Source organism: Euprymna scolopes, chromosome 5 (genome assembly GCF_053919585.1).
Source record: "Euprymna scolopes isolate OS-2025 chromosome 5, ASM5391958v1, whole genome shotgun sequence".
Classification (NCBI taxonomy): Eukaryota; Metazoa; Mollusca; class Cephalopoda; order Sepiida; family Sepiolidae; genus Euprymna; species Euprymna scolopes.
The window spans coordinates 13,432,045-13,459,564 of NC_136486.1; the positions used below are offsets into that span (position 1 = coordinate 13,432,045).

Below are 27,520 nucleotides of genomic sequence, written 5' to 3' on the forward strand. Positions count from 1 at the left end.
AAGATGATCTTCTATTATATAAATCTCACCTGTCTCTTTAAATGTATGCATGTATGTATGTGTATATTTGTGTGTGTGTATATGTGTATTGGGGTGGAGAGGGCTCTCGTAAGCCGTGGTGAAGGCAATCTTTCTAGGAGAAGCAAATCTCTGATTTAAAAAACCATAAAGCAGAAGACCATTACCCGCATTAAGCTGGTCTGCAGTTTAATTTGTTGCTGGCTATCTTGCTCTTGCTTGTTGCTGGATCTCAACATTTTGAACCGAGAGAGAGACTTAGCTGTCGTACAAAGCTAAGACTCTGTAACATCATATTTGTATAGATACTCCCTCAGGCATTTGGGCACATGGATTTTAAATGTCTGAGGGAGTGGCAATCATCATCATGTATGCTTGCCTAAAACTTTCGACAGAGGAGACGGATTTTCACGAGATTGGTATCATTTTGAAGCTCAACCCTTCGGACGACAAAAATTGCAAAATTGGCTAAAAACATTAATTCCTTCATCCTCAACTGGGCACTTTTCTACAGGGAGGGGTTGCTTTCTCCACACATATTTTAAAAAATCATATCCTCTTTTTGATTGTCTAGCCTTAATTTAAACCTTTCGGTTTGGCGATGGGCGCAACAGCAAAGACGTCACATTTTTTTTTACTTTCTTTTCCTTCTTCACGGAAGGGGTTCAAGCCTGCCTTGCCTACTTACATTGTTTTTTTGTTTTGCAGAACACACCTCCAAACACCCGGGCAACGCCAGGCACCCAGGTTTGTTAGTTTTATAACATTTCTGAAATAAAATTAATATTGGCTTTCCATATAAAAAAGTAATTTAATTTCGTATCATATTTTAAATTTTACTGGCAGGGAGACACGACATTGTCCGAAATAGAATGAGGATCAACGAATGTTTCACCCTCCCATATTTTTATTGTCATCGAAATCAGTGAAATCATTCATTTTGCAGTGCAGAAGAATGCCATTGTTTTATTAGACAGAAGGTTGCCATCAATCGATTTCCAGTCCATATTAAGATAGTTTGCTATAACAAGGATTTTTTTTTTTTTACATGGTAGTCACCACTTATCAAGGTCCGGAAGCCACTCGGGGATAAAGATTATTGCGTGTCCAGTAATCAATGGGATAATATCGTAGTAATCGTTAGTAATGGAAATTTGATAAAGTGTCTTACTTAAGGGGGCGATTTATCAGGAATTTGTTTATGTTGGACTTGAAGACAACCCAGTTGTGGTCAGGTGGGAAACAGGCAAACAGAAGAGCGTTCCACAGGCGTGCACTGCTAAGAAAGAAGCTTTGTTCATGGAATCTAAATTTTGATCTAGGCATAGACAACGAGTGGGGAAAATTATTGACAGTGGTTTCAGCTAGACAGGTGTTTTCGTGAAAAATTGGCGAGGGGGGCCAGAGATTGGAGTTCAGACGAGCACTTGCCATGGAAATAACGATAAAACAAAGATAGGCTTGCAACGTCTCTTCTGTGGGAGAGAGGTTGCAGGGAAGGGAAAATGACCCAAATGTGGAGCAACAAGTAAATCTCCTGACAACAAAAAAACATAAAAATAACATTGTTGGAGTTATTTAAACAACAGCAGAAAAAAAGAATGAAATTCATCGCAGTACAACAACAAAAATGTCAGAATTTCTCCTCTCATCATAAAACCATGCACGCACCATAGCATGGGCAATTAAACAATTACCTTTATTTATAGAGCTCAGTACAGAGTTCTTGCAAAACCATACGTCTTGCATATATAAACTTAGTGGCTATCGGGTAGTTCATCTTTAAGACATGTTTTACTATAAACAACAAACTGAAAAGTGGTCAACAAAAAATGATGTAACAAATAAATGTTACCAAACGAAAGTTAAATGACTCCTCTACCTACCTGGATAAGTTTTTGGTGTTATAACTTATTTTAAAGCGTTTATTAAGTTTAAAACGAAAGTAGTAACGAACGCTTAAGTTAAAATGGCAACAAATGTGACGAACATCAGGCTGCCACTTTTGTAGTCTCTAGAATCGCTCAAAACTCGAAAATAAAACAAAATACTGATAGAAATGCACCCAATTAATGTCATGGTGATATTTATTTGATGGATTTCTACATTTATTTTCTAGTTTTCAGCGATTCTCGAGACTACAAAAGTGACAGCCTTATGTTCGTCACATTTGTTGCCATTTTAATTTAAGCACACTTAACTACTTTTTATTTGTTATACATTTGTTTCTGGACCACTTTTTCCGTTTGTTTCTTAACAACTTTTTCAATTTGTTGTGTATATTAAAGCATTCCCCGTCTTTTTTACGCCGCATGATGAAACAAAGCTACTACAAATTGCCCTAAAGGCGACTTCCTTCTTTTTACGTAAACCCTAAATCAGGTGTCATGTGCAAATTCAACAGTGAAATAAAGTGACCAAAGTAGGAATAACCTAAAATTAGCCACAAAACCTATTTTCCTGTTAAGGAAACATTTTTAACATTGGAAAAATTTTCAACTTCAATTTTTTCTCCTTAAGAACAAAAATTAACAAAAATAGAGTAATATTTTCTGCTACAGAAAAATTAGGAAATCTTTTTCTCCTTAAAATATTTGTAGAGGAATAATGGAGAAGAAGCTGTTGATAAGTCACCAGTGGGTTACTTCCCTTTGGGAAAAGATATACAGACATGGGATTTATTTATATGCAAAACAATGCTTTCCCCACAGTGGGCTAAATTCCACATAAATGAATACAAGACTCTATCTTATACTTTATACTTTCATCCTATGGTAGAGACTAGCATGCGAGTGAGTAAAATCCTTTAATTAAATCTTCTGTTATGTTTTTGTTTTTTTTTACAAGGGAGTCAGCACTTATCAGGGCCTAAAGACCACCTGAGGATAAGGGTTATTGAATGTACGGTAGTGATCGTTAATAGTAGAAATTGGGAAGAATTTGATTTTTTTAAGAGGACGAATCAACAAAAACTTTTTTTACATTGGACTTTAAGATAATCAACAACAAAAAATTAGACGCAGCACAAGTGGAGAGAAGTGTGAAAAAAGCAAAAAAAAAAGAACACAAAGTACGTGAAAACTAGTTTAAGTGAACTTGAAAATAATTCAGTTTTTGTTTTAAATGAAAAAACACATTATGTAAGTCTTGAAATAAGAAACATGTTATGGCAAATAAAAAGCTTTTAACCCTGTTTAAATGTTAAACCTTTAAAAAAAAAAAAAGATGTTAAAAAAACGAGACCACCAAAGCTGAAAGTTTAGTACTCGACATATTTAACCCACTGCCCCACGACACTGTCAGCAAAGTAACATCGCTTTTTTTCATTTTTAGCAATTCAAGAAAAAACGCCTGATGCGCATGGATTACAATATTATTTTTGTAATATAAAAAGAAGTTTTTATAACTTTATCCAAAAATATCACATTTGATTTTTCTGTATTTTATTTTATAATATAAAAACAATTAAAATACGTTTAAATAGTGTTAATACATTTATTGCATATCCAGAATTCAACCTAAAAATAAAAATGCAGAGAAATGTTCATGCTGAACGAAAATGTCATATTCCAAAAATCAGGTAATCGATTAATTATTTGTAATATATTGAAAAATATTTTTTACAAATTTAGTGATTAATACTACATTGCACCCATTACAAGACTGTTTTAAAATGTTGGTAGTTCGAATTGAGTTGTCTCCCTCCATTAAATCTGGCGGATCAGGGCACATCGCTTCTTCATAGAATTTGATTTTCTTAGTTAAAAATAAAACTGTGCGATCAATTTACATAATTTTTAGTTGCCTGATTTTTATGTATATTCTACATATGTTTTGGTCAATTTACGGTTTATTTCCAGTGCCTAGCATTGTCTGGTCATAACAAAAAAAATGGGACGGAGGAGGGGGGGTAGGTTGGCTGAATATAAAATCCACTTTTAATCAAAAAAAAAATGTGACATTGGAGACAGGGGGTGGCGTCGTTTGGGTGCCATCAGCCAGAAGCCAAACCGAAAGCAAAATTTTGTAAGCAAAAAAATAAAAAAAAGAATAGTATGGATATTGAGCAACCAAATTCCCTATAAAAGATAATTAAATACCCATGAGTACCCATGCGAGCACAGAGAAAAAAAGTAAAGAAAATAAGCCATGGTTTCAAAACCTCTAAAAGACCAAAAAAATGAAAATAGCAGCAAGTACCTGTACGAGTGCAAAAAAATGTAGTAGGCAGGCAGGCTCGAACTTGTAATGCTAAAAAGAAAAAGAATTTGAAAAAAAAAGGAAAGCGTTTAGTCATCACAGCCACATGACTAGTGACGTCACGGCCGTTCAAAATAACGTTTTATGCGCATGATGTCACAAAGTGGAATGACTTTGCAAAAATGTTGACGAAAAAATTGACCCTCCTTGTAAAAAACGGCCCATTTGATGGTGAAAAAAATGAATGTTTTAGGCCAATTTTTTAATATTTGTCAGCTAAGAGACGGAGCTTTCAAATGATACCAATTTTGTCAGTGTTGGTCGTGTGTGTTGAAAGTTTTAGCGAGATATACACACATACATACATACATTCACACAAACTGACAACTGAGATATATATTATAGACTAGCGGGGGGGGGTACCCGGCGTTGCCCGGTTGTTTGGAGGTGTGGGTGCTCGGGCGGGGGTGGGGGTGTTAATTAAAACAAAAGAATAAGCGAAGTAAAAAAAAACTAAACTAAAAAACAAAAAAAGAAAACAGAAATACGAACGTTAAAACTTCTTTAAAAAATCTGAAAAACCAAAAAAAAACACGTAAAAAATGGCTTAAATAACCCTGTTTCAATATTAAAATTTAAAAGATTGAAAAAAAAGACATCTTACACCACGATTCGAACCCAAAACATTTAGATAATGAGGCCACGCTCTAAGCAACTGAGCTAAAATGACGACCACAAAATTAGGTCCTTTTTTAAAATCTTTAAACTAAATTAGGTCAGGTCCGACGTCATTTGCGCGTGCGTAGAACCGAACTCGTCATGAAAGGATGGTTTTGCTGACGCCCCCCCTGTAGAAAAGTGATGATTTCAGAGTGAAAAAATTAACGTTTTGGGCCAATTTTTCGATATTTGTCGGGCGAAGGTTGGAAGTTTAAAATGGTACTCATCTGGCGAAAATCCATACGTGTGTGGAAAGTTTTTGCGAGACATACAAACACACATACATACATACAAACACACATTTTCGCTTTTATATATATAGACTAACAGGGAGTACCCAGCGATGCCCGGATGTTTTGAGGTGTGTGTGGTTTTGGGTAAATCAAAACTCCGGGGAGGTGGGGTTTAAAGTAAAAAAAAATTTGGTAGGTAAGTATAAGGATCGAACCCGAAAGCTTAAGGCAAAGTTGGAAATTAAAGTGTAAAAAAAAACGTGCGTCGTTATCACTGGGCCACCGTGACATACAACGGAAACACGTTTGAATTTATTTATTTAAGTATTGACAGGTGGCCACAATAAAAGTTAACTCTGCTGCTTCTATTTGACCTAATTAATGAGGTCAAATAGAAGTCACGCAGTTAACTTTTGCTGCGAGGCAGCGTTTGGGTTTACTTACCCAACTTTGACTGGTTTTTTTCCCCAACAGATGTTGTGGAGAGGGAAACCAGCTCCCCGTTGTCCAGATTGAATAGCAATTGTCTGATATAAGAGGTGTTTGGCCCCACATTGATCAAAGCTGATTGCTTCTGGACGTTTCCCGGCGCAATTCCGAGAACACGTTCGTCTGAATTTAGTTTCACTTTATACTAAAAAGCAGGACAAACAGGGGATAGAGTGAAATAGCGCAAATCTCATAAAAGTCGACGTAAATAAATGTAGAGGCGAGCCGGGTTCCCAAATCCTAGATATTATTATCTAGGGGCTATATAAACAGTTCTAAGCGATTGTAACGACCCTGGGATGGTGTGCGAAAGAAGCCTTTGCGAGACATACACGAAATGGTCACACACATTTTGCCCGGGTGTTTGGAGGTGTGTTTTGAGCAAAAAAAAATGTGGTAGTAGGCAGGCAGACTCGAACCCGTAACACGAAGGCGAAAAAAAAGTGAATGAAAATCTGATGTCTTACTGCTACTCTATGACGCGACCAGAAGTTCAGAACGTTAAAATTAGGCAAAGTCAATCCAGCCGATACAATGACTTGCAAAAATAGCTCGCAAAAAATCGCTTCCCACCTTGTAGAAAACCGACCAGTTGAGAGTGAAGGAATTAATGCTTTTGGCCAATTTTTTGATATTTGTCGTTCGAGACATTGAGCTTCAAAATGATACTGATCTTGTGAAAATCCGTCGCCTGTCAAAAGTTTTAAGCAGACATACATAAACTGACAGGTGAGATTTATATTATAGACTAGTGGGAGTCCCTGGCATTGTCTAGGTATGGAGAGGTTGAGGAGGGAATCAAAACAACATCCCAGGTTGAGAAAGGTGTTAAAAAAAATGGCAGTAGCAGGGATGGCCGAGTGTGGAGAGGTGTTAAAGCAACAGTAGGCAGCTCAGATGTTAAAAAACAAGTGGTAAATTGGCAGGCAGGCTTGAATCCGGAATGCGAAACAGAAAAAGGTGAAAAAAAAACTAAAGTTTTAGCTGATGTGTCCATCGCGATACCGGAAGTAATGAGCATTGGAATTAAGGGTAGTCAATCCAATGAAGATGATGACTTGTGAAAAAGTCAGCAAAATAAAACGACCCCTCTTTGTAGAATATTGCCCAGTTGAGGGTGAAGGAATTAATGCTTTGAGCCAATTTTTTTATATTTGTCATCTAAGTGACCGAACTTTAAAATAATACTGATTTTGTCACATTCCATCATGTCTGTCAGAAGTTTTTGGCAGACATACAAACACACATTTTGCCTTTTATATAATAGACTAGAGGGGGTACCCGGCATTGTTCTGGTGTGTCGAGGTGGCTTAGTAAGGAACCCCAGTCGGTGGGAAGAGAGGTATTAAAAAGAAGTGGTAGTAGCAGGAGGAGGGGAGAGAATCAAAACAACTGTAGAAAAATGTTGATGAAAAAAACGACCCCTCCTTGTAAAAAACAGTTGATTTGAGAGTGAAAGAATGTTTTAGGCCAATTTTTCTATTTGTCATCTGGGAGACAGAGCTTTAAAATGATACCAATTTCCTCAGGATCGGTTGAAAGTTTTTGCACAACATACAAACACGCACATACACACACATATTTTGCCTTTTTTGAAGATGTTTTTAGCCAATTTTTCGATATTTGTCATCAGAGGTGTTGCGCTTCAAAATGATACCCATCTCGTGAAAATACAAACATACATACATTTAAACAGACAGGTGAGATTTATATTGTAGATAACAGCATCAATTGCACTTCCAATTTCAAATTATTCAGCAGTTATTGTGTGGAAATAGCATAGCACCACTAGTTGTTTGAGTGAGTTTACATGTACTATGAATGTTTCCCAGAGAGTTACTTCATTTGTTGTGTGGACGTTTCTTGAACTGTTGTTATGTCCTGGCACAGCAACTAGCAACTGCGGGTGAAATAAACAATAAAAACATTAAAGATTAATGGTGATTAGGGTTTACTTGATGTCAGCTGGTGTGTCTTGTTTCCAGACTTTTTGTTCAGCATCAAAACAGGCAGCATTTTATTGGTGATGATGGTAAATCTGTGACCCGTGTCGAAAGTTTTTGAGAGACATACAAACATACACACATACATGCAAACAAACATACACACATTTTCGCTTTTATATTTATAGATGATGGTAAAAACCGCTTGCTGAAATTGAATGCTTGTACAAAACGGTGAACAAAGACTTTTTTAATAAAAAATAAAATTATTTATTTTACATTTAATACTGATAGAGCATTTTAAATTCATTGATTATAGACCCACATTTGTCAGCTGCGATCAGGTCAAAACTGCTATGAGTGCCAACACAGGTGACCCATCTGCTTGGCATCTTGGTTTTAACTGTTTTTGTTTTGCAATTCAATTCTCCTCTCTTTCAATGAAGAAAGAGAGAGAGAGAGAGAGAAAGACATGCACATAGAATTTGACAAGCTTAAAATGAAATGTTATTTTGTTTTCCACATTGTCGTCAGCCTGCAGGCATGTCATTTTCACCTGTTTGCACCTGGCTAACCAAAACACTTGTCAATCAAACCACTATCTCTATGGTTCCAGGTGAGCATTGTTGGAAGATAGCAGTTTTAATCCTATTCAAAGCAGGTTAGAGGTTTAGTTGACCAAAACGCAGTGAGACAAGAACAACTATGGAAGGCAGTAATTACTGGATACAGTTACAAGACTCAGCATTTTTATCCCATCGTGGTTAATCACTTGAAGAAGGCCAGAAGATGAGTTGGTTGAAATGTGGTGAAACAACAACTATGAAGATGAGGATAACAGTCCACAAAAATAGATACACAAGTCAAAGCTTATATCAACCAAAACATTGTAAAAATAGTATTTAAAATGAAACAGTAGTCCAAAAAATCCTAATACTACAAATTGACTAATTTTGTTTAATACATCTTTTAACATCATTCTTCACATGGCTCAACACTGAAAATAAAGTGAGACATATTTATGGAAAGAACATTGTCTTGGGACAACTTTTACAAGAACTTTACAAGAATATTCAAAATCTATAAAATGAATGAAGTTGAAATATATTTAGTTTTTTTCTGATTGATGTTAGCACATACAGTAAAACACTTGCATTTTTTTATTCAATAGTTTCTGTAATTGTTTATTTGAATTTTTATGGTAAGCGAAATTAATTTAAGATGTTTTTCCCGTGGCTCAACTCTGAAAATGAAGTGTGACATATTTATGAAAAGAACAAAATTTGACATGGATATTTTAAAACAATAAAACAAAGGAATGCGGAACTTATTGATTTTTTAGTAGTTCAGAAAATACATTAAAACATTTTCTGTTCAATGGTTTGTGGTGTTGCATATTTAATGATTTGTGGTTTTGTTCATATGAATTTTTTATAGCAAACTGAACTAATTTTGTTTAGCACATCGTTTAAGGTGGTTTTTCATGTGGCTCAAGACTGAAAACGAAATGTGACATATTTTACAAGAATATGGCTTTTCACCTGTATGTATGCGCCTATGAGTCACTAACGATGAATTGGCTGTAAAAGTATTGCCACACACTTCGCAAGAATATGGTTTTTGCCCTGTGTGTGTTCGTTTATGTCGTAACAAATTTGATTTCTGACAAAACGAACATCCACATACTTCACAACAATATGGTTTTTCTCCTGTGTGTATTCGCATGTGTCCCGATAAATCAGAGTTCCTAATGAAACAAGAACCGCACACTTTACATGCGAATGGCTTCTCACCACTGTGTGTTCGTACGTGGCGTAAGAACGAAGATTTTAGGCAGAAAGAAGAACCACATACTTCACAACAATATGGTTTCTCTCCACTGTGTGTTTGTTCATGTGCTGACAGATCAGATTTTCTTGTAAAGCAAGCATGGCACTCGTCACAAGAGTAAGGTTTCTCTCCTGTATGTATTCGCAAATGGTTCACTAGTGATGATGCTGTCGTAAATGAAGAATCGCAGATTTTGCAAGGATATGGTTTTTCTCCGCTGTGACTCCGCATGTGTACAAACAATGTTGACTTTCGTGCAAAAGCCGAGCCGCACACACCACATGTGTACGGTTTATCACCAGTATGTGTTCGAACGTGCAACAACAACGCATATTTCCCTGGAAAAGTGTAATCACATTCGTCACAAGCATATTTATTTATTTTTTTGTCATTTGCTGCATCCTGTTTACTGTTGCTTTTGTTCATCGAAAACGAAGATTCAAGCGTTTCACAAGAATATGGCTTATCACCAATATCAATTCTCAAATTCATTTTGAAAGTTAAAAGTATTAGATTTTTTTTACTAGAATTTATTTTCATCATTTTCCATATTCTCGTTCACGTGTAAACACAAATTGGGAAATGCTAAAATATTTTTTTAAAATATCAGCTAAATATCTGATGAATTTTAATTGGGTGTAAGTAGAAAATATTTCCTAATATAATGTTTGTTTTCTGATATTGTCCTTTTTCATACAACATTTAATTTTAAAATATCTTTTGAAATATCTGGTAAATTTTACTTGGATGAAATAAAAATAAAAGAAATAAAATAGTTGCTTATATGATGTTTGTTTTTCTGTATTTCCACTATTATGCTTTTATATGTGCAATAGAAATGCATATTCATACAATATTTAATTTTAAAATATTTTTTTAAATATCAGCTAAATATCTGATAATTTTCACTTGGGTGTAAGTAGAAAATATTTCCTAATATAATGTTTGTTTTTCGATATTTCCACTATTATGCGTTCATATGTGCAACAAAAATACATATTCGTTACAAGCATATTTATTCGTGCCCGTTTTGTCATTTAGTGCATCCTGTTTACTCTTGCTTTTGTTCATCGAAAACGATTCAATTCTCAAATTCATTTTGAAAGTTAAAAATATTAGATTTTTATTAGTTCTCTATATTCTACTTTATGTGTAAACACAAATATTGAAACATTTACATTTGTAAATACTAAAATAAATTTTAAAATATCTTTTAAAATATCAGATTCTGATGAATGTTACTTGGATGTAAATGGAAAATATTTCCTAATATATCTTTTTTTTTTTGGATATTATCCTTTTTTGTGCAATTTTAAATCATAAAACATTTAATGCTAAATATTTTTTAAAATACCCAAGAAATATCTGATAACGTGAATATAATTGAGTAATTAATAATTTACTAAAATGATGTCTGTTTTTCTCTATTTCCACTATTTTTAGACAACGCAACTTACACAGTTGAAATTTTGTAAAAATGATTTACATAAGCCGTTTTTCATAATTTTTTATCACAAAGAATCCAACAAAAATTACTTGAAAACATCCTCTGTAAATTTTTATGCTTAATTATTATGAAATATAAGCAAGTATTTTTGTGCTTGATTAATATGAAATTTAAACAGGTAAATTTGCTTTGCCTGATTATTATGAAATTCAACAAGCAATGTTTTGTTTTTATGAAATTTAAGCAGGTAAATTTGTTTTGTCTGATTATTATGAAATTAAACAAGCAATGTTTTGTTTGATTATTATGAAATTTAAGCAGGTAAAATTGTTTTGTCTGATTAGTATGAAATTTAAGCAGATAAATTGTTTTATCCGATTAATATGAAATTTAACCAGGTAAATTACATAAGATCATGTATCCTAAAAGTGACTATCATTAATCATTTCAAAATCCATAAAATTGCAAATCTCATAATTTAATTCTTACATATTATCTATTGTTCTGCTTGCAACAAAAATAAACATACACTTAGCAAGAAAAAATTTATCTGATGTTTTTAAAATCCTTGTAATAAGAGATTCTCACAATTTACAAAAATATGATTTCTCTCCTGTCAGACATTTGTATAATTCAGGCAGTTTACATAGTCCAAATGTTAATTTCTGAAGATATTTCCATATTTCAACCATGGCAATTCGTATCCATTCAAATCCAATACTGGTTTTGTTTTGGTTGCGAGAGAATCTGAAAATATGAAAAAAAATAATGAAACACACACATATATATATATATATATATATATCCTATTTTTGGGGCAGGGAGAGGCTGAAACCTATAACAGGCCATATTATTGTGCATGACACCATACACATGAAAGAATAATGGGAAATAAATCATACCATGATGATACAATTCCTACAGCTATGTACCTAGAAATGGAGCTATTAAACCTGATATGGTAGAATGGAGCAAATAGGAAAAAAGACGCAACCTAAGTAGATGTCAGTGGCCCCCAATGATGCTGGGTTAAAAAGAGCTGAGAGGGAAAAGATAACAAAATACTAAGGTTTATATATAACATTTAAAAAGACTAGAATCTTAGGAATATTGCCACCATTTCATTAATTATAAGAGAAATCAGACTCATGAAAAATTACTTCAAAAACTACCTTGCACATAAACCCAGAGACGCAAGTGCAAGAAAGATATAAATAATTGCACTTAAAGTGATGGTTAGAATCTTAAAAAGATCTCTTAGTTGGAATGTATAAAAGTGCATGTGAATGTCAGGCATCCCGTAGGATGCCCCATCCTCAGCTAGAACAAAATAAGAAAATAAAAATGAAAACACAGATATAGACTATGTCTTATTTCTTTACTTTTATATGATATAACATTTCAATGAATATTATAGTAGAAGTGATTGTAAAAATATACCAAATTTTAACTTGATAAGTGTGGATTTGAAAGTTGTATTTTAAAGAAGATTTTCCAGGGTGGAAGTCCAAAATTCAACCAATTTAAAAAACAAAAATACAGAAAAATCTTTGCAGTGCGCATACTCATCATGAAATGAAAATGTCATATTCCAAAAATAACTTAATTGATCAATTAGTTTCATTTTAAACTAACAAAATAAAATTATATGAGGAAGCAAGAACTGTGTCTCAGCCCCCCCATATTTATAATTCATCAGTGGTTGCCTCCTCTTTAACAACTTCTCTAAAACTAGATCAAAAGACCCATATGAAAAAAAATAATGAAACACACACATATATATATATATATATATATATATATATATATATATATATATATATATCCTATTTTGGGGGCAGGGAGAGGCTAAAACCTATAACATGACACCATAAACATGGAAGAATAATGGGAAATAAATCATTGTAATTACTATAATTAGTTATTAATAATTTTTAAAAAAAAATGATTTTCTATATAAAAAAACTACTTGACCAATGTACATGTTTTTTAGAATATGAAATTTTCATTTCTGCATTTTTTTTTCAACTTAAGTTGAATTCTGGACTTGCACCACGTTTTGTAGAAATACTTTTTAATTCTCTTTTTAAATTAAAATTCTTACATACAAATCAAAGTAATGATGAAAAAGTAATAATGATCAATAAAGTATGTTATAATACAACAATCGTCGTTTGTAAATTACAGTAGTAAATTATTATAGGTATGATGAAATTGGAATGAATCCATAAACAATTCTGGTAAATAAATAAATATACATAAAATTGCTAAAAATTCAGTATGCAAAGTTAAGATGCTGGAAGTAGACTCGGTTTATCTAAATATGAAATACAAGTCAGTAAACATGAAACAAAATACAAAACTAATATTTTATTTTAGAAAATTATTTTAGTTTTAACACCTTTTATGCTATCAAGAAACAAAAAAAATAATAAATTTTCATTTTTTACATTTTTATAAATAATTTTTGTTTGTTTTCACACTTGTGTTATCATGAAACAAAAACAAATCTAATAGAAAAAAAACCTGGACTGGATTCTTGGCAGCATTCAAACATTCTTAGCTCCGACACATTCAGTCCGGTTCTCCAGAACTCAACTCCCGAAATCTTCACTGTGAGCCTTATATTCTCTCATTAATATGCAAATTAAGATGCGATCAAACCTGATGATTTGTCGCCTTATCAGTCGAGTTTCGAGTTTGCACATGACCCTTGGCAGCCTGCCTCCGTGACTATTGTCACACCACAATTTTCCCTACATTCCCACCTGATCTCATGATCACAAACTGGGTTGGGAAGTAGTATCCGTCTTTATCGGATACTCCCCAGCAGAAGTGGGGCTACACAGCCAAATACAGCTAGCCCACGTTACATGGCTAGACACAGTTAACCCATGCTACTCGGCTAAGCACAGCTAGCCCACGATACTCAGCTAGACACAGCTAGCCCACGATACTTGGCTAGGCAGCATTCGAACATTCTTAGCTCCGACTTATTCAATCTGGTTCTCCAGATCTCAACTCAACTCCTGAAATCTTCACTACCGGCCTTATATTCTCTCATTAATATGCAAATTAAGACGTGATCAAACCTGATGATTTGTCGCTTTATCAGTCAGGTTTTGAGTTCGCACATGCCACCCTTGGCAGCCTGCCTCCATGACAATTTTCCCTACAAAAAACTAATGAGGATTTTTATTATTTACATTTCTATAAATGCTGTCTTTTTAAAATAATATGTTTATTTTTTTCGCAAGTTTTATCACAGAATTTTGTCATAAATGCAATAAATTATTCTTATTAATACTTCTTGTGTTATCAAAAACGCTTTGGAATTGTAAGTCAATTGAAGGTAGCCACTAGTTTTATGATACATTAGTTATGACAAAATTATGTGATAAAATTTGTGAAAATTTTGAATTATTTCCATATGAATTTATTTTAAATATTAAAAAAATTATTCATAGAAATGTAAACTATGAAAGTTTAAATTATTTTTTTGAAATAAAATATTTCCATATGAATATATTTTTAATATTAAAAAAAATATTTATAGAAATGTATAATATAAAAGTTTATCAATTTTTATTGTTTCATGATAAAACAAGAAGTGGTTTCATATGGTTTCATTTTTCGTTTCATGCTTAATGACTTCCATTCCATATTAAAGTAAACCGATTTCTCCTTCTGCATGATAACTTTGCATACTGAATTTTTGGACCCAACTAAAAAACAGTTAGTTTCATTCTTATATTTAGACCTAAATAGTAGTGCACTGGGCAAATCAATATTTGATTGTTTAGTCAGTCAATTATGGAAATTTTATCTCTGAAAAACTAAGAAATTCTTATCAATTTCATTGATTACATATACTAGCCAGCTTGATAATTGATATATTTGTCATTGGTTGCTCAAGTGTCATAGTAGTTAAAACTACACACCATAATAATTCTTTCAATATAAAGACAAGCTTTGGAGGCACTGGTATCTGCCAAGATAAAATGCTTTATGCCATGAAGCATTCCAGGGACATTTATACAGTTTTTTACTTTTAATTAAATATAACTTTTCTTAATATACACGTCATCATATAAATGTAAAAAAATAAATAAATAATTCTCTAATCTTTAATTTAAACTGCAAATATATTCATAAATGCTATTTTGAATATTCTTTAAAAAACATATAGTTGTTCACAAATTTATATAAAAAAAAGCTTTGTAAGTATTGTTGAATGAACATACCGTGATTTTATACATTTTGAAATACAAAAGTGAAACAAAACCCGATTTGGAAGTTTATTTCCATTGTAAAACTAAAACAGCCTCCCTTTTCCTTTAGAGATGGATTTAACAATGAAACTAGATTCCAAGTCGTCATTCTTTTATACAAAGCTTATCATAATTTTGAAAGGAATTGAAAATTACAACCGAAGAAAAGAAAAATAAAGAAATAACAAAATAAATAAAAGAGGATTAATGGTAAAGTGAGTGACAGGAGCTTAAAATTAGGAGGCAAACTGGTTGAGCATTATTGCTATATTATGACTAGCAGGTGGCATTGGGGTGAGTGAATTAGGTCAGAGAATGGTAAAATTACCAAATCGGATTGCTCATTCATATTATTTGGATTCTTCGGGCTATTGTTCTCATTTTGAGTGCTATTTTCACAATGTTTCGGTCGATGTAACCTCCGACCTTATTCAGGGGAATGTTCCTGTTGAACTCGGGAATCTGGACGGAATTTCGAATGGAATCCTTTATTTACTTTACAGGAGTAGCATGTTCTTGTTCCATCAGCCATGACTGGATAGAGGTCCTATTCGCAATCGTATTTTTTGGTCGCCTACATGGAGAAAAATACAATTGCGAATTACTTAGAACCTCTATCCAGTCACGATTGACGGAACGAGAGCACGTTACTCATGTGAAGTAAATAAAGGATTCCATTTAAAATTCCATTCAAATTTCCGAGTTTGACAGAAACATTCTCCAAGTTCAACAGGATACACCTGAAGAAGGTCGAAGGTTACAATGACCGAAACGTTGTGAAAATGACACTAAAGATGAGAACAGTAGTCCGATGAATTAAAAAAATACATATGGCAAAAAATAGTTTATTGGAATGATGGTACACAGAATACGGGCCGTGATGTTTTAGATACGCTTTTCAAGTTAAATTCAATTTTTGCAGTATCTTTTGTTTATGAAATTGTTAGGTGAAAGTACAGAATATTTAGAAAGCACCCTCTCCTCCCTTTGTTAAAAATGTATTTCTAAATAATAACGTTATTATTTTTTTTTGTTGCTAATGCACTTACTGATCCATGCTATTTTTAAAATCGTATTTCCAAGTTTAGTTAAAGTTTTGGTAATCTCCAAAAATACCGTTAGGGCTTACAACATGGCCGCCAGAAAAGTCACGTGATCCGGTAGGTGTAGCAGAATTTTAGGCGGAATTTTTGACACCCCCAACAAAAAACTGCGAATAAAATATATAAAACTCGTAATTTCTGTTTTTAAAGTGGAATTAAGGGTAGTCAATCCAATGAAGATGATGACTTGTGAAAAAGTCAGCAAAATAAAACGACCCCTCTTTGTAGAAGGAGGGGTCGTTTTTTTCATCAACATTTTTCTACAGTTGTTTTGATTCTCTCCCCTCCTCCTGCTACTACCACTTCTTTTTAATACCTCTCTTCCCACCGATTGGGGTTCCTTACTAAGCCATCTCGACACACCAGAACAATGCCGGGTACCCCCTCTAGTCTATTATATAAAAGGCAAAATGTGTGTTTGTATGTCTGCCAAAAACTTCTGACAGACATGATGGAATGTGACAAAATCAGTATTATTTTAAAGTTCGGTCACTTAGACGATAAATATAAAAAAATTGGCTCAAAGCATTAATTCCTCCACCCTCAACTGGGCAATATTCTACAAAGAGGGGTCGTTTTATTTTGCTGACTTTTTCACAAGTCATCATCTTCATTGGATTGACTACCCTTAATTCCAATGCTCACTACTTCCGGTATCGCGATGGACACATCAGCTAAAACTTTAGGTTTTTTTTCACCTTTTTCTGTTTCGCATTCCGGATTCAAGCCTGCCTGCCAATTACCACTTGTTTTTTAACATCTGAGCTGCCTACTGTTGCTTTAACACCTCTCCACACCCGGCCATCCTTGCTACTACCATTTTTTTTAACACCTTTCTCCACCTGGGATGTTGTTTTGATTCCCTCCTCAACCTCTCCATACCTAGACAACGCCAGGGACTCCCGTGCGTAGACATTTTGTAAACATTGTTTTTAAAAAATAAAAAATAATACTTCTATTATGTTTTAAACGACTGTAATAGTTTATTTTGGAAGTATATTTCGTAAAGAAAATTGACAACCCACTTTAAAAACAGAAATTACGAGTTTTATATATTTTATTCGCAGTTTTTTGTTGGGGGTGTCAAAAATTCCGCCTAAAATTCTGATACACCTACCGGATCACGTGACTCTTCTGGCGGCCATGTTGTAAGCCCTAACGGTATTTTTGGAGATTACCAAAGTTTTATGATATGTTTTTTTTATATTCAATTGTAAAGTTAAAGTACAGAATAGGTACAAAACACCCTCCCCTCCCCATGTTAAGAATGGCTTTTTAAATAATAACGTTATTATTTCAGCACGGATCAATAAGTGCATGAGTACCTTTTTTTTTATTAATTTTTCTTTTACATGGAAGTCACCACTTATCAAAGCCCGGAAGCCACTCGGGGATAAGAGTTATTGCGTGTACAATCAATGGGATAATATCGTTGTAATCGTTAGTATTGGATATTTGATAAAGTGTCTTACTTAAGGGGGCGGTTCATCAGGAATTTGTTTATGTTGGACTTGAAGACATCCAAGTTGTAGTCAGGTGGGAAACAGGCAAACGGAAGAGCAATACGGTCTGTATTCTGCATAAGAACCAGAATGTTCTTTTTTATTTTTAAAACGGTTATCCCCAAGTTCCGCGTGTTTTTTTTTTATTTTTTTATTTTTTTTTTTTACTTCTGATTTCTGCAGACCGTTCTGCTTCACGATGAATGCTCTGGAAAAGTCCCTTTGCAAGACGTTATAAGTAATTGCGAGATAAGATGGGAGCCAGAAATTAGGGGTGGGGGACTGAAAATGATAATATAATGGATTGATTATACAATATTTAAGATCAACTTGGTAGATAAACATTTATGGACGAGAAAAAAAAAAAAAAAAAAGCTAGCATTTAATACAACAGAAATACATAAATTAAATACTGAAATAAAATGTAGTTATTAATATTTGAATCTAAAAATAAAAAGTGCGAATTAGTAGAGAAAATCACTTATCACAACAACGCTTCCGTCTCCAAACTAGTGAAGAATTTAACTTTTAATAGCGTTCAGAAGATTTTTTTTTTTTTTTAAATTAACCGTTAAGAGAAAGCGTGATTTTATTCTGAACTTTAACTAATCACGTTTTAAGCAACTTATGATATAAAACAAAATCGGATGGGGGGTGGGGGGTTCTTCCGAAGTTAGTTGGTGATGTTATAAGTAATTGCGAGATAAGATGGGAGCCAGAAATTAGGGGTGGGGGACTGAAAATGATAATATAATGGATTGATTATACAATATTTAAGATCAACTTGGTAGATAAACATTTATGGGCGAGAAAAAAAAAAAAAAAAAAAGCTAGCATTTAATACAACAGAAATACATAAATTAAATACTGAAATAAAATGTAGTTATTAATATTTGAATCTAAAAATAAAAAGTGCGAATTAGTAGAGAAAATCACTTATCACAACAACGCTTCCGTCACCAACTAACTTCGGAAGAACCCCCCCCCCCCATCCGATTTTGTTTTATATCATAAGTTGCTTAAAACGTGATTAGTTAAAGTTCAGAATAAAATCACGCTTTCTCTTAACGGTTAATTTAAAAAAAAAAAAAAATCTTCTGAACGCTATTAAAAGTTAAATTCTTCACTAGTTTGGAGACGGAAGCGTTGTTGTGATAAGTGATTTTCTCTACTAATTCGCACTTTTTATTTTTAGATTCAAATATTAATAACTACATTTTATTTCAGTATTTAATTTATGTATTTCTGTTGTATTAAATGCTAGCTTTTTTTTTTTTTTTTTTCTCGTCCATAAATGTTTATCTACCAAGTTGATCTTAAATATTGTATAATCAATCCATTATATTATCATTTTCAGTCCCCCACCCCTAATTTCTGGCTCCCATCTTATCTCGCAATTACTTATAACGTCACCAACTAACTTCGGAAGAACCCCCCCCCCCCCATCCGATTTTGTTTTATATCATAAGTTGCTTAAAACGTGATTAGTTAAAGTTCAGAATAAAATCACGCTTTCTCTTAACGGTTAATTTAAAAAAAAAAAAAAATCTTCTGAACGCTATTAAAAGTTAAATTCTTCACTAGTTTGGAGACGGAAGCGTTGTTGTGATAAGTGATTTTCTCTACTAATTCGCACTTTTTATTTTTAGATTCAAATATTAATAACTACATTTTATTTCAGTATTTAATTTATGAATTTCTGTTGTATTAAATGCTAGCTTTTTTTTTTTTTTTTTTTTTCTCGTCCATAAATGTTTATTTATCTACCGAGTTGATTGCAAAAATAGATTACCTAATTGTACTCATTTTTAGTTCGTGGGAGGGGAATCTATCACCATACTTTCCCTTAAACATGTCCGTTGGACTTTTATAAGTACAATACTTAATAGTTTTTTTTTTTTTTTTTTTTTAATGGAGAGTAGAAAACGCATTGTGGATGCGTTATCGGCAGCTCCTGTTACTCTTGCTTCTTCTTATTTGTCCCTCAGTCCTCATTTTTTAAATGAGTGATTTTTCTGACAAAGGGAGAAGAAAAAGCTGTTTTCCAGGTTGGCAGTATTTTTGCGCGAACAGTTGGCAGAGTTGGTGGAAATTTTCTATTTCTATGTCTATCTTTGTAGCCATGTCACTAGTAAGGGTGCTGGAGGTAAACGTTTTGTCTGGGCTGACGTTATCCGCCTGATAGTCAGGGACCCGAACCTTGGATTAACCACTAAGGAGGCTGTCCTATCAGCAGGTGCAAAGTACTGGGGCTGCTGTATTGCCATTTTGTGAATGGAATCTGGACCATGCAGTAGCTTCTGGTGGGGCCTCTCGATGCCATACTAGTGGGTAATTGTTACGGCTTTACCTTATCATGTGGTACAAAAAAAAAAAAAAAAATCCTTTGTTTCTTTTTCTCTCTTAGTTTCCCCTCTCTGTCCTGCTCTAAGTAAATCTGTCGACCTAGTCCACAAATTCCAAAGTTTCATCATGACAAGTTTCAAGAAAAAATACACGATTAAACCCGGTTCTCCAACTTCCAACGTAGACCCCTACTACCATGTCTCCTTCTCCAACATCAGGGGTCTACGTTCTAACCTTCCAGAGGTTGAAACCCAATTACAGGAGACTAAACCAGACCTTTTATTTTTAAGTGAAACTGGCATTGGGCAGGCTATTTCCCTAGATGAGTTTGCAATTACAGGATACTCTAACTTAACTTCTAAATCTGACCCCCAAGATCGCCATGGGCATGGAATATGTGCCTATATTAAAGATAGCTTTCCATGTGGGAGGTACATCTCCTGGGAAGATCCTAACTTACCCTATATGTGCTTCCGGGTTGCTTTAGCTCACACTACTGCATTTATATTTACTCTCTATCGCCCCCACAACAGCGGAGTTACTATCTTTCAAAGCATATCTGAGAAAATTGACCAAGTCCTTTCTACTTATCCTTCAGCTAACATTCACGTATGTGGAGACTTCAATGTTCACAACGTCGAATGGTTGACCCACTCAAACAAGACCGATGATGAGGGGAGGTTCTGTCATGATTTCTCCATTGCCTATGACCTCACTCAGATTGTTCAGGAACCTACCCGTGTGCCCGATAATGACGGCCAGTATGCGAGCCTACTAGAACTTTTTCTCACAACTTGCCCTGAACTATGTTCAGTTTCTGTTCTGTCGCCTCTTGGATCTTCCGACCACTCTGTTGTATCAATTAAGATAAAAATGAAATGTAATAAGTCCCCAGACGTACCTCTTCATCGTACAGTATATCGATACACTAAGGTTGACTGGGATAGCTTCCGTACATTTATATCTGATCTACCTCTGCATTCCATGTTTAAAAAAGGATGTGTCCTCTATAGTATTAGACCTAACTGAATGGTTAATTGTAGGTATTGACCATTTCATACCCTCTAAAAAGTTTCAGCAAAAACCTAACAGCCAGCCATGGTTCTCTCCAGAATGTGCTGCTGCCATTGCGCACAGAAATCACTTTTTCCACTGCTTCAAACGTAATAGATGTATGGAAACTAAAGCCGTTTTCAGGACTGCCAGCAACCATTGTAAGAAAGTAATAAGGAACGCAAGAGAGTTGTATGCTCAATCTGTTAAGTCCAAAGTAGCTGAGCAGCGGCTTGGTTCCCACCAGTTTCGGCAAATAGCAAACAGAATCCTGAACAGAAGCGTGTGCTCCATCCCAACTATTATCAATGGATCTGAGGTAATCTCGTCAGCATCAGACAAAGCCAAACTCTTTGTCAAGAACTTTGCAGTTAATTCTACCCTTTGCGACCAAGACCACCAACCCCCAATATTTCCTCCTGTATCAGAAAACACGCTATGTGATATACGTATATCTGTACGTGATGTTGCCAAGCTAATCAAAAACCTTGATTCCAGTAAAGCAACTGGCCCTGATGGTATTCCAATTATAGTACTCAAAAAACTTCAACCTGAACTAGCGCCCATACTTACAAAACTGTTTAAACGTTGTCTTAAGGAGAATAGCTTCCCATCTCCCTGGAAAATCTCATCAGTATGCCCTGTATTTAAGAATTCAGGTGATCGCTCATCCCCCTCTCAGTACAGGCCAATAAGTCTCCTGTGCGTCATGAGTAAGTTGCTAGAATCTGTGTTAAATACAGAAGTAATCAAACATCTCAACAAAAATAACCTTCTTAGTGACACTCAATATGGTTTCCGTTCTGCTAGATCTACAGCAGATGTCCTTACAGTTATATCGCATAGGATTAGCAAATCTCTCGACGGTGGCAATCTTTCTAGGGCAATTGCTCTTGACATATCTAAAGCCTTTGATAGGGTATGGCATAAAGGTTTACTTCATAAGATCGCTAGCTATGGTATAGCTGGAAAAGTCTTCTCAATTATTAAATCATTTCTTTCTGATAGGTTCATAAGAGTAGTAGTTGAGGGGCAAAAATCAGAAGCTCACAGTATTAATGCCGGTGTCCCTCAGGGATCCATCCTGGGCCCAACTCTTTTCCTGATCTACATTAATGATCTTCCAAATCATATCCTTACATCATTTGTAGACATTTATGCTGACGACACTACCATTTATGGTACCACATCTAAGACAGTAAACGACCAAGTTCTCTCCAATTCTCTCTCCTCTGATCTTGAGCACGTAGTACAATGGGGAAAAGAGTGGCTGGTTACTTTTAATGCATCTAAAACCAAGCTTCTCTCTTTACATCATCAACATTCTAATCCACATTTGTCATCAATTGAAATGAATGGCTCTCGTCTTCAGGAGGCCTCAAGTTTTGACAAGCTTCTGGGCTTGACCATTACTCCTGATCTTAAATGGAACACGTATATCAAATCTGTTGCCAAGGCCGCTGGAAAAATGGTGGGATCTTTCTATCGATCCAGTAGATATCTCACTGCTGATGCTATTCTCTATCTATATAAGAGCCAGGTACGTCCAAGGATGGAATACTGTTGCCACATCTGGGCAGGAGCTCCTAGAAAGGACTTGTCCTGCCTTGATAGAGTTCAAAATAGACTTCGTAGCCTCGTAGGAGATGTCCTTTTCTCCTCCTTGCAACCTCTATCTCACAGAAGAGATGTTGCGAGTTTGTCTCTGATGTATCGTTATTTTCATGGAAAGTGTTCAACTGAGCTTCAATCTATGGTCCCCCCTCGCCAAACTTTCACAAGAAACACTCGTCTAGCTGTAAACACTATCAATAATTTCCCCCACTCTTTATCTGTGCCTAAACCTAAACGTAGATTCCATGAACAAAGCTTCTTTCTTAGAACTGCACGCCTGTTGTCTTCCGTTTTCCTGCTTTCCGGCTGACTACAATATGGTTGTGTTCAAGTCTAAAGTAAATAAGTTCTTGATGAGCCGTTCCATATAAGTTATTAAATTTACCAAATTTTCATTACTAATGATTACTATATTGACCAATTTCTACTGTACACTCTTTAACCCTTATCCTTGAGTGGCCTCTGGGCCTTGATAATGTGGTGATGCCTTTGTAAAAAAAAAAAAAAAAAAAAAAAGTTTTGAAACAAGTAAACGAACCTGGTTGTTTTTCAGAATAATAGAATATTTGAAAACTGGTAAACATTAATCGGAAGGAATTTTTCCAGGGCATTGGAGTAGAACGATTAGCAGAAACCGAAAGTAAATTAAATACACGCGAAACTTGGGGATAACGAAAATATTTTATAGAGGAGAAAATGATTATAAAAAATAAATATGAATAAAAAAAAAAAAAATCAGAGCTTGTTAAGATAGAGTCCACAAATCGATTTTTTAACCATATGTTTGTAAGCTAAAACTTATTTGTCATGTCGAAACTTATTTGTCATGTACTTATTTGTCATGTCGAAAATAGTGATATATCCAAAGATTACGAAATTCGTCGAGTAGAACAACTGCTATTGTATTTTTAGTAACAAAAAAAAAAAAATCTATCGCTATTGACTAAAACAAAACGTCAGCCATTAAAGTAGCGAAACGGAAGATAAGTATGCCCCCATTCGCAATCTTTAAGGCGTTCACATCTAGGGAAATGCCATTTTCCGTAATTTTCTGTAAAAAATACTTTTAACTATAAATAATTTTCTACTCAATGAATTTTCGTTATTTTTAATATATTACAATTTTGACATGACAAGTATGTACTGTTGTTTTTGCTTACAGCAACGTATTAAAAAAATCGATCTGTCGACTTTATCTTAACAGGCACCAAATAAATCTCTTAAAATGCATTTATTTATTTGAGAAAATCTTCGAAAAACGTGTTTATCATTTTAACATACCTGCATTGTTGTTGGAAATAAACTATTCTCTGCGATTCTAAAAATGAATAAGGATGATTTTCTTTCGTTTTTTTTTGTTTTTTTTTGAAGATTTGTTGATAGTTGTCAAACAATTTATATAAAATCTGTGAAATATAAACAAGAAAATCGAAATTATTTTCCAAATTTTACAAGAATCGAGTCAACATGAATTATCTCCCTTTGACAAAAAGTGGAACGGCAACACGAAACGAAAAACTGCAAGATCATATTTCTTTCATAAAAATAAATAGTTTTATGGTGGTTTCGATCACCAGATATGGTGAGGAGGTCATTAGTTTTTAGGGATGTGTTCATAGCAGTTTTAGAGGTTCTTGGGGTATGTTTTACTGTACACAGTTCTTCGAAAAAATGGTAAAAAAAAAATCATATATATAACATAAATGTTATCAAAGACAAGATAAGTTACTCTTCTACCCAACTGAGTAGGTTTTAGTGTTTTTACTAAAATGTAAAATGTTTAATCGGCTCGCAAAACAATCAAGTTCAAGGGGTACACGACCTCAAGAAAAATTGGGCACACCGTATTTGTTATGCGGCCATTTTTTTCTTGAAGTCGCGAAACATTTTCACTGAAATGTTTATCAGGGTTTTATAATCAAATGTAAGAAAAACGAGAGACATTTGTCATACGGTAAACGGCGGACGTCTAGGAGATTGCTCCCCACCCCACCTCTGAATTCCACAATTTACACTTTTTTTTTTAAATGTTAATCTCATCATTTACAAACCTAACTTTCGGATTTAAAAAAAAAAAAATTGAAAGAAAAAAAATTATGTCATTATAACCTTCTACTAAATTGAACACCTACTTTGTAACCATCACTGATAAAAAATATATATATTACGACTCTATCACGTAATCGGGTTACAAAAGGGACATTATTAACCCTTCTCTCTCTTTCTCTCTCTCTCTATCTCTCTCTCATCTATCTTAAACCACATCGTCTTGTTTGAAAGAATACCAACTATAAGAAAAAAACACTTTATTTTTTATTGTTAAGAAGTAGGCAAAAAATTGAAATGGCCACTCCAAGAATGGACCTGTTGCGGTTTCCACCAAAAGAAACAGCTCATCAAAAAGGATCCCCATTCAAAACATAAAAACCACAGCCGACCACCCTTTCGACAAGTACTTCAACGTGAATAATTATCCCGTGGAACTCCAAGTAGCACAATTCACACTGGAATAATATTCACAACTTTTTCAGCTTCATTTTGATATGACACATGTATATAAACTCCAAAAAGGTGACTCCCTACAGCACTTTAAAGACACAAAAACAAACACAAACCAAGAATGAAAAGCGACAACCGACGCTGCAAAGCCTCAATGTCTACAACTACGTCCACCAGACGAGTATAAATACAGTGGGTTTTTTTCAACAGCAGCAGTCGCGGCTAGATCGTCGCACGGCGAGGTCAGGCTATCAGCGGCCTGGCCCAACTCAGCAGTAGCAGCAGTCATGTCCACGCAGAACTGGTTTTTGACTACCTCCCCAACATCGGCCGAATCCAGTAACAGCAGCAGCGATCACTCGCCATCAATGCACCTGATTCCAGAAGTCCAGCTTCTCAATCCAGCACGCATTTCCCGTAGCCACTAGCGACGATTTCGTAATTTGCCAGTTAAAACATCAGCTGGATTCCAACCCTCGGCCTGAGGTCTCCTACCACCATTCAGTTTCCTTACAAAAGTAAACCTGAACGGATTTATATTCATTCACAACAGTACCTGGTGTGTTTGTCATCTCTTCTTTGCCATTGTCGTTTTTTAGTTGAAGGGTCGATTTTCACCGAACATTCAGCCCCGCAACAAACCTTTTGCAAAGTTTTATGGAAAATAAGGTGCTACATTATGAACAGACAAAACTTCTTGTTGCAAGCAAAAAGTTGTTTTCTTGTGGACATGCCATGTCTAACGTGTTTTTCTTTTATGCAATTAAACTTTGCATTTAATTTTTTGTTTGAATTGAATATTTTTGATAAAATTATTTTTAAAACAATTATTTTTATAAAATATTTCGTTTCGTTTGGTCTTCCACTATTGCATTTTTTAAATAAAATTATTAGTTGTATAACATTTCTCAAATAAAGTTAATACTGGCTTGAAGGGAATTCCAAAGTCTAGCAGAGGGATGCAACATTTCGTTGATGGGATAAAGGTTGAAACTTAGCTGAGAGTTCGGGACCTATTAGGTTGGCGGAGCTTTTTTTAACCCTGCCCAGGAGTGAAACACTAGTAGCTAATGCACCAGCCCAAATATGACAACAATACTCCATACATGTATGAATCATGGTCTTGTAGAGATAAAGGATATTTTCAGGCATAAGTAACTTTCTAGCACAGTAGAGAGAGCCCACTTTCCTTGTAGCAGCCGCATCAATTCTCTTGATGTATCTGTTCCAACTCATGTTCCCTATAAACGTTAAGCCGAGGAGTTTGAACAAAGTACTTTCAGTTAGTGTATCATTAACCATAGCTATTAATGGTTGAGAAGGTTTCTTGTAATTATTAAAGGAAACGAACTTAGTCTTGGAAGCATTAAATGTTAGCATCCATTTTTGTCCCCATTTCATAACAGACTTCCTCTAGGGTTTCTGCTATTGCTTTGGATATGTGTTCATTCATTCTCTTCTTGTGCCTGTTATAGAGCGTGATGTCGTCAGCAGATATGTTCATCTGAGAGAGAATTTTATCAGGAAAGTCATTTATGAATATCAGGAATAATAAAGGTCCAAGGATCGACCCCTGAGGTACACCCACATTTATATCATATTGTTTTGATGTACAATCATTGAGAACAACTTGGATTCTTATTTAAGAAGGATTTAATTATGTTAAGTATTCATCCAGTAATACCATATGATCTGATTTTCATGAGAAGACCATCGTGCCAAAATCTGTCAAAAGCCTTAAATATATCTAGGTCTTCCCGTGCCTTATCTAGTGCATGGTATCTGCAGTAGAACGGGCTTGCATAAATCCATATTGTTGATCAGTCAGAAGTTTAGCAACTGTAAGGTAATGGACTAGAGCTTGATTAATTAGGGACTCAAATATTTTTTGTGAAAAGAGGGAGGAGGCTAAGGGGGCGATAAATGGTCAATTTTTTCGCCAGAATTCTTGTGAACTGGTACCATAGCAGCGGTTTTCCAGCAGCCAGAGAAGCAATATTTGTTAAGGCATTTGTTAAAAGGTTTGGAGAGAACTGGAGGAACCTCAGCGGAGCATTTTTTTAATAGTAAGATCAGGTTCACATGTTTTTGAGGTGTCTAGTTTTTTATGATATCATGCACTTGAGATGGGTGATTTTCAGATCATCTAGCGTGGCGTCTGTCCGCAAAGGAAAATCAGGGAGACAGTTGTTTGCTGGATCAAAATAGAGTTGGAGGCAAACTCACAGGCAAGCATGTTAGCTTTATCGGTT

General features: G+C 34.5%; 1 long non-coding RNA gene across 1 annotated transcript; it reads right to left on the minus strand.

The window, feature by feature from the left end:
* Positions 1-8,922: 8,922 nt before the first annotated feature.
* LOC145276709 (uncharacterized) lies at positions 8,923-24,283 on the minus strand. The gene is made up of 2 exons (XR_013867997.1): positions 24,051-24,283; positions 8,923-11,627 (listed from the first exon to the last, which is right to left on the minus strand). It is a non-coding gene; the product is annotated as an uncharacterized LOC145276709 (long non-coding RNA).
* Positions 24,284-27,520: the final 3,237 nt, after the last annotated feature.